This window comes from Pelophylax lessonae (assembly GCF_965119305.1).
Source record: "Pelophylax lessonae genome assembly, chromosome: 10".
NCBI lineage: Eukaryota > Metazoa > Chordata > Amphibia > Anura > Ranidae > Pelophylax > Pelophylax lessonae.
In genome coordinates this window covers 40,299,497-40,312,789 of record NC_138777.1, presented here as the reverse complement: position 1 = coordinate 40,312,789, position 13,293 = coordinate 40,299,497, and positions in this window count along the sequence as shown.

The following is a 13,293-nucleotide window of genomic DNA, read 5'->3' as shown; positions in this document are numbered from 1 at the left end:
AGCTTGACGTTTTGAAGCTTTGTGCACAGCGTTTCAAATGAATCGGTTTACTTTTCCGCATTCAGTTCAGCAATAGGCACTACAAACGTTTCAAGTCTGAGAAAGAGCTGAAAGTCCACAATGAATAATTGGTAGGCCTGGAAAATGCACGCTTTACAAATCGCATATCATATGAGACACCCCCCTCTGTGCATCTCAAACCACCGCTGCCTTCTGGAAGGCCGGGATCACTAAAGAGTTAATGAACCTCGGCACCCTGGTGCTGAGCAGTAATCCAGCAAATGGTCAGTCTGTGCCTTCTATAGATGTCTTATGACAGGAGAGCTATTGTTTGGAATGGCACTCTCCTCTGTATAAAAGCAAGTGAAGAGCAGAGAATCCTCTGTGTGGAGGTGAAAATGTTTTCACAGCGGTGACAATTTATGCGTTTCTGGAGTCTGTTCATGTGTTAGTGAGGAAGCATTTTTACATGTGAATAGAGTCTGTCCTAAAGCAGCAGTTGTTGCAACTAAATTAGAGTTGAGAAATCTTCTCAAAAGCCTTTGATTCAGCTCATGTTTGAGAGTTAGTCTATGTAAATGTGGCCTGTGATTAGGCCCGGGCTGGGAATATCTATGTGTGAAAGTTTGCAAGGCACCAACTTGTTGAAGAACTTGGTTGTTGTCACACCAGAGTGAGAGTCTAAACAGATCCCTGAGAAGGTTAAAATATATTGCCCGGCATCTTTATGCTGCCTTTAGGCATCAGACAACGGCTGGCCTGGCCGAACACGGAATGATCTTCCTAACCTAAGATGTTTCATGGAGTAAGAGGTCGGAAGCCGGTGAGGATGGGTTCCTTAGAGGACTAGGATCATGGAAGGGACAACAAATGTTCCTCAAAGCAAATCATAATAGCATAAATACTTCAGAAAAATTCTAGTTTATGCAAAGTATATTTAAAACACCTTACAAATTTTGAACAAATTCTTATTCATAGCAGGTAAATGTTCTCTAAAGTCTGTAGGCACCCTTAAGCCCCATACACACGATAAGAAATTTGGAAGGGAAATTTCGTCCGACGACCGGTCTGACGATTTTCGGATTGTTAGTATGGTGCTTTTATTAAAAAAGAATAGCGCGCAAATGCAAAAGAAATAACTACCAAATCTGAAGACAACCCATAAATAAAAATGGGGGTTTGGTCCCACCATATGGCCATATCGTGCTCAAGCCCACTACTGCGTCAAAGTACCCCATTATCAGTGGGTCCTACACTATCCATGAAAAAGAGATGAATCCAGCCTTTCTAACCCTTGGAGATAATACTCCTTGCTGGGAAGGATGTGCAAATGCACTACAGGGGACTCCTCCTATATCCACTTGATGGTGGACACTGATTGAGTACAGGTGTGTGTGGGGGGGTGGGGAGGGTTTCTCAACCTCGATAGTCTGGTCAGACCGAATACATAATAAACAGGCAAAAAATTTGGAGGAGCATACCCATGTATTTCTAAAGCTGCTGCAGCTATGAACCAAAAGACATGTATATTAAAAAAGAATAACGCACAAATGCAAAAGAAATAACTACCAAATCTGAAGACAATCCATAAATAAAAATGGGGGTTTGGTCCCACCATATGGCCATATCGTGCTCAAGCCCACTACTGCGTCAAAGTACCCCATTATCAGTGGGTCCTACACTATCCATGAAAAAGAGATGAATCCAGCCATTCTAACCCTTGGAGATAATACTCCTTGCTGGGAAGGATGTGCAAATGCACCACAGGGGACTCCTCCTATATCCACTTGATGGTGGACACTGATTGAGTACAGGTGTGTGTGGGGGGGGGTGGGGAGGGTTGCTCAACCTCGATAGTCTGGTCAGACCGAATACATAATAAACAGGGAAAAAATTAGTATGGTGCTTTTGACAGCCGACTCCGACTTTTCGGCTGACAAAATCCTGATGTGCAGGCTATAAAATTTTTGTTGTCCGTAATACAACGTCTGATTTTCGTCTCATTAGTACAGATTTCGACCGAAAAAAATCTTAAGTGCAAGACTAGGCATGCTCAGAGAAGAAAGAACACATACAAAGCAATCCAACACATGACATCACTTCTGAAGTAGAATTCTGTCGTGCGGGAAAATTCATGTGCAGTCTAGAGCACATTCCAACCAACAGACACCACTCTGGACAAAAGACGGACGACCGGTCGGTGGAAATTCGTTGCGTGTGTATGGGGCTTAAGAGGTTGGAAGCCGGTGGGGTTGGGTTCCTAGAGGACCAGGATCATGGAAGGGACAACAAATGTTCCTCAAAGCAAATCATAATAGCATAAATACTTCATAAAAATTCTAGTTTATGCAAAGTATATTTAAAACAACTTACACATTTTGAACAAATTCTTATTCATAGCAATAGTTCAGAACAGGTAAATGTTCTCTAAAGTCTGTAGGCACCCTTAAGCCCCGTACACGCGATAAGAAATTCGGCCAGGAATTTTCGTCCGACGACCGATCTGCCGATTTTCGGCTTGTTAGTATGATGCTTCCGCCAACCAACTCCGACTTTTCGTCCGAAAAAATCCTGGTGTGCAGGCTATATAATTTTTGTCGACCATCAAAACACGTCCGATTTTCGTCTCATTAGTACAGATTTCGATGGGGAAAAATCTTATGAGCAAGACTAGGCATGCTCAGAGATGAAAGAACACATACACAGCAATCCAACACATTACATCACTTCTGAAGTAGAATTCTGTCGTGCGGAAAAATTTGTGTGCAGTCTAGAGCACATTCCAACTAACAGACACCACTCTGGACAAAAGACGGACAACCGGTCGGCGGAAATTAGTTGCGTGTGTACGGGGCTTAAGAGGTCGGAAGCCGGTGGGGTTGGGTTCCTTAGAGGACCAGGATCATGGAAGGGACAACAAATGTTCCTCAAAGCAAATCATAATAGCATAAATACTTCATAAAAATTCTAGTTTATGCAAAGTATATTTAAAACAGCTTACGCATTTTGAACAAATTCTTATTCTTAGCAATAGTTCAGAACAGGTAAATGTTCTCTAAAGTCTGTAGGCACCCTTAAGCCCCGTACACACGATAAGAAATTCGGAAGGGAAATTTCGTCCGACGACCGATCTGCCGATTTTTGGATTGTTAGTATGGTGCTTTTGACAGCCGACTCCGACTTTTCAGCTGACAAAATCCTGATGTGCAGGCTATAAAATTTTTGTTGTCCGTAATACAACGTCTGATTTTCGTCTCATTAGTACAGATTTCGACGGAAAAAAATCTTAAGAGCAAGACTAGGCATGCTCAGAGACCAAAGAACACATACAAAACAATCCAACACATGACATCACTTCTGAAGTAGAATTCTGTCGTACGGGAAAATTCGTATGAAAATAACCTCTTCACTTTCCCCATCAGACTAGCATGCCACAAAAAACAGACGACAGATCGTTCGATAATCTGATCGTGTGTACAGGGCCATAGTATGCTATTACTGTATTGGTATAAAGCCTTGAGGTCACTTGTTGGGCCTTGTCTTTGTACTAGCAAATATTTAATCAACATGATTATGCTTGGTTTTCATTGTGAAAATGAATCCACATAACCCCCCCAATACCGGCAGCTGATCCAAGCCCTGTGAACACAATGCCCAAAGATAGACTAGTCACAAAGTTTCTAAAGGTGGCTATAGACTTGGGATGTCTCTTGCAAGATACAAAGAGCTTCGTCTCAATTGTTTAAACATCAATCATTTGTCCGTACCAGATGTTCTTGGCCTATGAACATCACAAGGATAGTCAGGCAGACAAACTTTGGACTTGGACCGTTGTATCAAAGATAAACGCTGAAGCTTAGGTTGAAATTGTAGGAGGGCAATGTCAGAAGACTTTGGAAGTTCTTACTATAGTTGCTTATTGATTTTTCTATTAAAAATGGCCAGTTTTATCACATGTACTGTGCCTGGATAAAATATATCTGATGTTTGACACACTCTAAGCTAGGTTCACACGTCTTTAGTTGCATTTTCATGTGTTTATTGTGCATTTTTATTTGTTTTTCATAAATTTTTTAAGTATTTTAACGCACTCCTAAAAAAGTCTATAAGCGCCGGTTCACACTACCGTGACGCTACTTCCCGCGGCGACCTCCGAGATCGCGGTGCGAGCAGCGCGCCGCGACCTCGGAGCGGCCGCCACGGACTTCATAACATTGAAGTCTATGGCGGTCGCCTCCTGGTCGCCCCAAAGAAGCTCCGGACCCTTTTTCTAGGTTGGAGTGACTTGTGTCGCTCCTATTAGAACGGGTCCGCAGCTTCCCTATGGGAGGCGACCTGTGAGGCGACCAGGTCGCCTCACAGGTCGCCCTATTGTGAACCGAGGCTGAGGCATACCAGAAGAAGTATCTGCATCTTTTTACAAGTTGCGAGAATGAGCCCCATACACAATAATGGTATTCCTCTTGTCGTGCATTGTCATGCGATGGCCAAAGTGCACAAATATGAACCGGCACTTAAGGTAAGTAGAGGATCCATTACAGTGCATACAAAGTATTTAAACCCCTTGAAAGTTTATATATTTTGTCATGTTACAACCAAAAACGTAAATGTATTTTATTGGGATTTTATGTGATAGACCAACACAAAGGGGAGATTTACTAAAACCGGAGTGTGCAAAACCTTGTAAAGCCCTACATAGTAACCAATCCGCTGCCGGGTTTCGTTGTCAAAGCCTAGTTGAACAAGCTGAGGTTAGAAGCTGATTGGCTACCATGCAAAGCTGCACCAGATTTGGAGTGCTCCCGTTTTAGTAAATCTCCCCCAAAGTGACACATAATTGTGAAGTGGAAGGAAAATAATAAATGCTTTTCAGATTTTTTTACAAATAAATATGTGAAAAGAGAGGTGTGCATTTGTATTCAGCCCCCTTTACTCTGATACCCCTAATTAAAATCTAGTGGATCCAATTGTCTTCAGAAGTGACCTAACTAGTAAATAGAGTCCACCTGTGTGTAATTTAACCTCGGTATAAATACAGCTGTTCTGTGAAGCCCTCTGAGGTTTGTTAGAGAACCTTAGTGAACAAACAGCATCATAAAGGCCAAGGAACACACCAGACAGGTAAGGAATAAAGTTGTGGAGAAGTTTAAAGCAGGATTAGGTTATAAAAAAATATCCCAAGCTTTGAACATTTCACAGAGCACTGTTCAGTCCATCATCTGAAAATGGAAAGAGTATGGCACAACTGCAAACCTACCAAGACATGGCCAATCCACCTAAACTGACAGGCCAAGCAAGGAGAGCATTATTCAGAGAAGCAGCCACAAGGCCCATGGTAACTCTGGAGGAGCTGCAGAGATCCACAGCTCAGGTGGGAGAATCTGTCCACATGAAAACTATTAGTCATACACTTCAGAAAACTGGCTTTTATGGAAGAGTGGCAAGAAAGCCATACAAAGTCCTGTTTGCAGTTTTCCAGAAGCCATGTGGGGGACACAGTAAACATGTGGAAGAAGGTGCTCTGGTCAGATGAGACCAAAATTGAACTTTTTGGCCTAAAAGCAAAACGTTATGTGTGGCGGAAAACTAACATTGCACATAATCCTGAACACACCATCCCCACTGTGAAACATGGTGGTGGCAGCACCATGGTGTGGGTATATTTTTCTTCAGCAGGAACAAGGAAGCTGGTCAGAGTTGATGGGAAGATGGATGGAGCCAAATACAGGGAAATCTTAGAAGAAAACCTGTTAGAGTCTGCAAAAGACTTGAGACTGGCCCGGAGGTTCACATTTCAGCAGGACAACGACCCTAAACATACAGCCAGAGCTACAATGGAATGGTTTAGATCACAGCATCTCCATCCATCCATTCATACATGACCTGTATTCTGTTAATGATATAACATGGTTTCTTATCTTGCTATAAAGCTTAAGGATGAAACCTTTCATTGCCTTGTATAAATAAACAAAAATCTAATATGGAATTTGTGGCTCTTCTAAGCCAGAAAAACATAAATTGGTCATTTTTATTCCAAGTAGTGTCCTCATTATTTGACAATAGTTATGCAACATCATATCTAAAATTAATATAATAATAAAAAACTGAAAGTCTTAGGACTTCATAGATACTTGGAAAGCATGAGGAGGCTTATTTGACAAGTGCTAAGTGATTGATTAGTCTGGCGCTAACAGTCTTAGAGGTGACGTGTTTTGCCACCGCATACCAAAACCCCCGAACACATCACGTGAAAACAGCGGGGAAACTTTGCATTCATTGCAGACATACCATCAGTCATGAGAGAAGCACAGGGGCTGTTACTGATCACCTTCTGGGAATGCTAGTTCCCTGGCTGCCCTGATGAGCCTCTGGATTAAATGCTTTTAAAATCACTGACCTTCAACAAGTGTGTGGTTCATGGGTTCTGACTCTATTTGTGATTCCCAAATGCTTTTTCCAGATCAGTGATCTGAATCTGGAGACAGCCAGGTAGCCAGCAAGCAGTTGCTGCCCCTGTATTTCTCTTACAAATGTCCTTTAATTCCTTCATTATTTTTTCACTTTATAACCCCCATTTGTAATGATTTTTAGCTGGTTTTGAAATGGAAATGTCCTAAAACACTGTTTCATCAGGGCTCGCTTTAGCTTTTCTGTTGAAAAGGTATGCTGTTTGCAAAACTCAATAGCTCAAGCAGGAATTTACACAGGTAAATGAATGAGACACCCCTCTCTTCCTCTCCTGCTTTCAGAGGCTCCATGTGAAGTTTCAGAAAGAAGCAGGGGGCCTAATTCACTAAGAAGAAGGAGAAGAAATGGTCGCTCTACATTTATTTACTCCCATTTAGAGTAATGGAGACCTCAGCTAGGCGAACATGCGAACAAAGAAAGCGCGTAGAAACACGCACAGATGCAATATTGAACTCTGAATCGGTATAGTCGCAGGTTCATAAATGGCAATTCCTTTTCAGCTATGATTATTTATGTATGCCAATAAGCCATTGTTATATGGGATGAGTTCTATCTCGTATGCGGCTATTTGTTTTGATTAACCACTTTACCACTAGAGCATTTTGCTGTCTTACGTCTGGGCCACTTTTTGCGATTCGGCGCTGTGCAAATTTAACTGACAATTGCGCGGTCATGCGACGCCGTACCCAAACAAAATTTACGTCCTTTTTTTCCCACAAACAGAGCTTTCTTTTGGTGGTATTTGATCACCTGTGCGATTTTTACTTTTTGCGCTATAAACAAAAAAAGAGCGTTTATTTTGAAAAAATAACAATATTTTTAACATTTTTTTATATGAAATTCCCCCCAAAAAAAGATGTAAAAACCAATTTTTTTAAAAATTTTTGGCCAATTTGTTTTCTGCTACCCATGTTTGGTAAAAAAAAATCGCAATAAGCGTATTTTGATTGGTTTGCGCAAAAGTTATTGCGTTTACTAACTAAGGGAAAGATTTCTGTCATTTTTGGTGGTTTTTTTTTTTTTAACGAGTAATGGCGGCGATCTGCGTTTTTTTTGCGGGACTGCGACATTGCGGCGAACAGATCGGACCCTTGACTGACATTTTTGACACTTTTGGGGGTACCAGTGACATTACTGCAGTAATCAGTGATATAAATATGCACTGTTACCGTAAAAATGACACTGGCAGGGAAGGGGTTAATTTTATTGGAGAGGGAGGGGTTAATGTATGCCTGGTGCTTACTAACGTGTGGGGGGGGGAGGTGACTGAGTGAGCCAGGGACAGATTGGATGTTCAGCTATGCTGAACACTCCGATCTGTCACTCCCTGTCACTTAGGAGATCCGCCCACTCTGTTTACACAGGCGGACAGATCTCCAAACTCGATTCCCCGACGATCGGGGCAGAGCAGCGGCGATCGCCGCCGCTCCTCCCCTGGCCCGACTCCCGCTGTGAATGAAAACAGCGGGAGTGCGCCTCCTGCGGAGCGAGCGCCGCCTACAGGGGGAGGAGTCCAGCGACGTAGGTCTACGTCGCTGGACGATAACGAGCCACTGTGCCGCAGTAGCAGCACAGTGGCTAGTGGTAAAGTGGTTAAAATTGATTTCTTCCTTTGCTAACAAATACTTTTCTGAATGATTATTACAGTGTAATGTCTGCTATTCCATCAGGTGACACGTATTTGTTATTTAGAGTTATGTATCTGTTATGGGTTTTAACTTTTAGATTTCCTATTAGGAGACTATAGAGTTCTCTAATTATCTATGTTCATTCTTTAATCATACTAAACTTTTAGGCATGGCTAATTGTACTCAGCACATTGGTGTAGTGGTCTGCACTCATAGACAAAGACTACTTAGGTTATGAGTTCTAGTCCCAACCATGCCAACACTCTGTGTGTTTGCTGGTGTCTGATTGTTTTATTTCCACATAGTAAATCACATACAATTGCATGCACATGAGTATGCAAATTACAGAAACATCCATGCAGATGTGCAATGGCAATTAAGCGTTCGCTTAGTTTCAGCATTCAGAGCTGACTAAAATTTAAGCTGGTGGAGGAATGCATGGGATTTGAACCAATGGTTTGAGTGTTTAGAGATAGGAGTGCTAACCACTAAACCATTGAGCTAAGCAGAATCATACATAGAATATTAAGTAGCACCATGCTTGCTTGACTAATTCATTAGCGTAAATCTAGAAAATATAGATTGTGCTCAAATGCAAGATCAGTGCTAAACAGGTTGTAACTGTGACTTGTTTAGCTGATATTTTTATGTTTCTCATTAATGTAAGAGTTTTATCTTGGCAGACTTTGGGAATGTCTAATTTCTATTTTTGGAAAATGTTGAGTTTTATCTGTTAATTCTGTAATCCTGGTACTTCTTAATATTGTAGGACTAATTGTATTCAGCACTCACTGTTAATGCACTCGCTGTCAGTTAACAGCACTTAGGTCATGCGTTCACATCCCAAACATGCCACCTAACTGTAACTTTGGTGAATCTGTAAGTGCAGGAGTGATTGCACAAATGCAAATCAACACACTGCCCAGTAAAACGTGTTCAATACTGTGTGATTGCTTAAATTTTACATATTATAATAGTCTTGTCACATAAAATACCATTGCATACATTTGAAGCATTCAAATTCTGTTCACAATCATGCTGATGTGGTGATGGTAATTAGGCGTTCACCTTTTTAAGCATATCCTTCATTTTCCAATTTAACCACTTAACGTCTGCTCACGTTGCTGCTACTGCAGCAACGTGGCTCGTTATTGTCTAGCGACTTAGTACTACGTCGCTAGACTCCTCCCCCTGTAGGCGGCGCTCGCACGCCGCCGGAGGCGCGCTTCCGCTGTTTTCAGTCACAGCGGGAGCCAGGCCAGGGGAGGAGCGGCGGCGATCGCCGCTGCTCTTCTCCGATCGTCGGGGAATCTAGTTTGGAGATCCGCCCGCCTGTGTAAACAGAGCGGGCGGATCTCCTAAGTGACAGGGAGTGACAGATCGCAGTGTTCAGCATAGCTGAACATCTGATCTGTCCCTGACTCACTCAGTCACCTCCCCCCACACACGTCAGTAAGCACCAGGCATACATTAACCCCCTCCCTCTCCAAAAAAAATTAACCCCTTCCCTGCCAGTGTCATTTTTACAGTAACAGTGCATATTTATAGCACTGATTACTGCAGTAATGTCACTGGTACCCCCAAAAGTGTCAAAAATGTCAGTCAAGGGTCCGATCTGTCAGCCGCAATGTCGCAGTCCCGCAAAAAAAATCGCAGATCGCCACCATTACTGTTTATAGCGCAAAAAGTAAAAATCGCACAGGTGATCAAATACCACCAAAAGAAAGCTCTGTTTGTGGGAAAAAAAGGACGTAAATTTTGTTTGGGTACAGTGTCGCATTACCGCGCAATTGTCCGTTAAAGTCACACAGCGCCGAATCGTAAAAGTGGCCCAGACGTAAGACAGCAAAATCCTCTAGTGGTAAAGTGGTTAAGCATAACAGAGGTGATGCTATATTTGGGATTTAAACCCAAGGTCTGAGTATTTATAGGTAGGAGTGCTAAACACTAAGCCATTGGTATCAGCACAATCATAATCAAGAGAATCTATAGTGTCCTCAAATAGGAAATCATTGGTAAATTGACAAACATTAGGAGATGCGACTAGTTTTGCTGATATTTATATTCTTAGCATTGGTGTTAGAGTTATATCTCTATTATATATATATGTGAAACGTTTGGAATGTCTCATTCATATTTGAGTAGAATGATGAGTTCTAGTTATATATGTCCATTCTGTGATCATTATACTACTTTATATTCCTTATACTCAGCATAGTGGCTTAGTGGTTTGCACTTTCCCAGCAGTACTCAGGTCGTGGGTTCAAATCACAACCAAGACATCACTTGGATGAAGTTTCAAGAAGACTATTTTTTTTTTGGGTGGGGAGAAACCCAGCCAACTTTGCATTGCACAGATAGCACAATCCGAGTTTCTAGTGTATGGATATGGTAATACCTTTTTTGAGCTGCATTAGTTAGGACCTTACAATGGATGGAGAAGTTTCTTAACACAAATCAAATATGGTCTGGCATTTAAATTTGAAATTTCCTTACAAACAAACCTAAAATATGTAGTCTAAGGGTGTGTCTCTGGAGAATCTAAATTAATTAAAGTATTGTTTAGCCATGTCATCATCTTACAGTGTTTGCCTACATGTAAAGTTAAAGGCACAGGCATAGGCAGCTTAAGTCTGGGAAGAAGAATAAAGAGATGACATACTTGTTCATTTGCAAACAATTGTCTTTATTTTGGAGGCAGCAAGGTCACATTTACAATGTCAAGGCCCTGCATTTGGCCAGCCATTGGTAAACATGGGACTCTGGTATCCGGTGCAGGTTTTTTCAGAAACGAAAAGCAATTATGCACCTCCACCAGGAGCAAACAGGAAAGGCATGGCCAGGTTGCTGTTCGGCTTCCAAACTGTCTCTGATGTTTTCAGGGTGTTTATGCCGGTTCTGGATGCCAGTTCTTGCCTTGTCTCACAAAATTTGCACTTTACACTAATGAAGGCGAGTGAAGGACATGAAGATGGCTTTCTCCCACCTTGATCCACAAGCAGGACCACTCCTGTAAAATAAAATCAAAGGATAAGTGACATTTTATCATGACAATCATATCTTAGTGCAGGCTAGCTCGAGTTTTTGTTTCAGTCTTTTTCAGATCAGGAGTGAAGTTATACATTTTGGACATGTTTCCTTTATTCTCAAGGCATAAGTGTTTGTACCTTCATGCCTTCTATGTATAAAAGCAGAAAACATTCTTTAGCCAGCAGCCCCCACAGCCACTCCAATACTTACCTGACCCCCATCATGATCCACTAATGGGCACAAGAGCCTTGGCTGTAAGGGTACTCTCCCTCCTCATTTCCTATGACAGCAATGGCTGCTATTGGCTCCCACTGTATAAAGAGTGTGTGTGTGTGGGGGGGGGGGGGGGGCAGAGCTATGACTGTGTAAGTATGGGCATCCACAGCAGTGGCTCATGAACAAGGCTGGTTGTGTCCCCACAGACCAAGAAGCTTACTCTGGGGGCACTTGATGGGAGGTAGGCGGCAGAAACTCCAGCATCAGTACACAAGAAAAAAAGGGTCAGGTATGTTCTGTTGCAAACCACTGAAGTGAGCAGGTAATTTAAACATGTCTCTTAATTTCACAAACCCTAAAACATATAATGAGATTTAAATACACACCTGTGACGCATGACCGTCCATCAGCACAAGTTTCCCAGGGTACCTACCATGCTTTAGACCCAAGATGTTAATTGGCTGAAAAATATATATACATTTAGATACCTAGCAGAGTTTATTGTTCCTACTAAATATACAGGTGGCACAGACACAAGCAAATACCTGCCAGTTGTTCTTCTGCCTCTCCACTCTGAAATTGCCATGCAGTTTGGATTTGAGTTTAGTGTTATTTGTCAAGAAAACTGTTTGTCATGTTTACGACACACTGGCTAGAGGGTCAAATGCAACTGGCAGATGTTTATTAGCATCTGTGTCCCTGTGAGTGATAACCCTGCAAAGCAGGAATGTATTACACATTCTCTATCTCTAGCTATGTTGTAATATGTACATGTAAAGTACCCAGCAACCAGCTGATTCCGGGTGGCAATCCCAGCATTGATGCTCTACAGCAGTGGTCCTCAACCCTGGCCTACAGGGCCCACTAACAGGCCAGATTTGCAAGATAACTGAAATACATCCCAGGTGATATCATTTGCTGCTCAGTGATTGCAGTACTCTAGTCTGCATCTCCCCAAGGTAATACTTAAAATCTTGCCTGTTAGTGGGCCCTGAGGACCGGAGTTGAGGACCCCTGCTCTACAATCTGGGGACTGGCAGCTGACGGATCTCTGGCTCCCTCTCCTCAGTCAGCTCCAGGAATCATCTTGTGCAAGATGCAACAGGCTAGGATGATCCTGGAAGCCTTTGGAGGAAAGTACAGTAGCCCCCCCCCCCACCCCGGGCCTGGCCAAGCAGAGAAAGGGGGACTCGATCAGGCCAATAGTAAGCTCCACAATGGCCTGGCTTCTCCGCAAGACACTCTTATAGCGATGCTGTGGCTGGCCCTGGGGGTACCTGATTGGAGCCATCAGCCACGTCAGCTGTGAATAACCAGCATCCCCTGGGAAAAAAAAATACATTAGTCCTTCCCGTCATGTGACCTTAGATGCCTTTAAACAAAATGGGAGACAATGAGGAATTTATTGGCCCAACCTGGTCATCTGTGTATCTAGGTGTGAGCCTTAATCAGCCTACACATTTCTTTGGTAACATATCTTACACTATGTTGAGCCAAAACAAACAGTGACTCATTCTTGAAAAGAACTCCTTGTTGATGTGGCAATACCATTGTAACGACTATTGTGTTTAGCTTGTGTGGAGGGGGGAAATCCTTTACAGCTTGGGGTACAACATGAATTTTGCTGTCTTTAGCCAACCTCTATAATGTTCCTGGGATGACCTGACAGGCTGGGTGCACACAAGTAGATTCACGTCTAGGCTTGTGTTCAACAAGAGTGGACATATGTTTATTCTAAATCTGTTTCTTCCTGTAGAACCACTAAATTACCAAACCATATCTGTATGTAGCCTTACAGTTTGTGTTCTTCCCAAAAAACAATACAGCACCAACAGGCCACCCAGGTGGCATTTGCCCACCTTCAAACTTCCCGGAAGAATTAGCTCTGCTCAAGGATGAAGGTATCATGGCATGACCCAGGGAAAGCCGCCTGAACACTCATAATATGCTG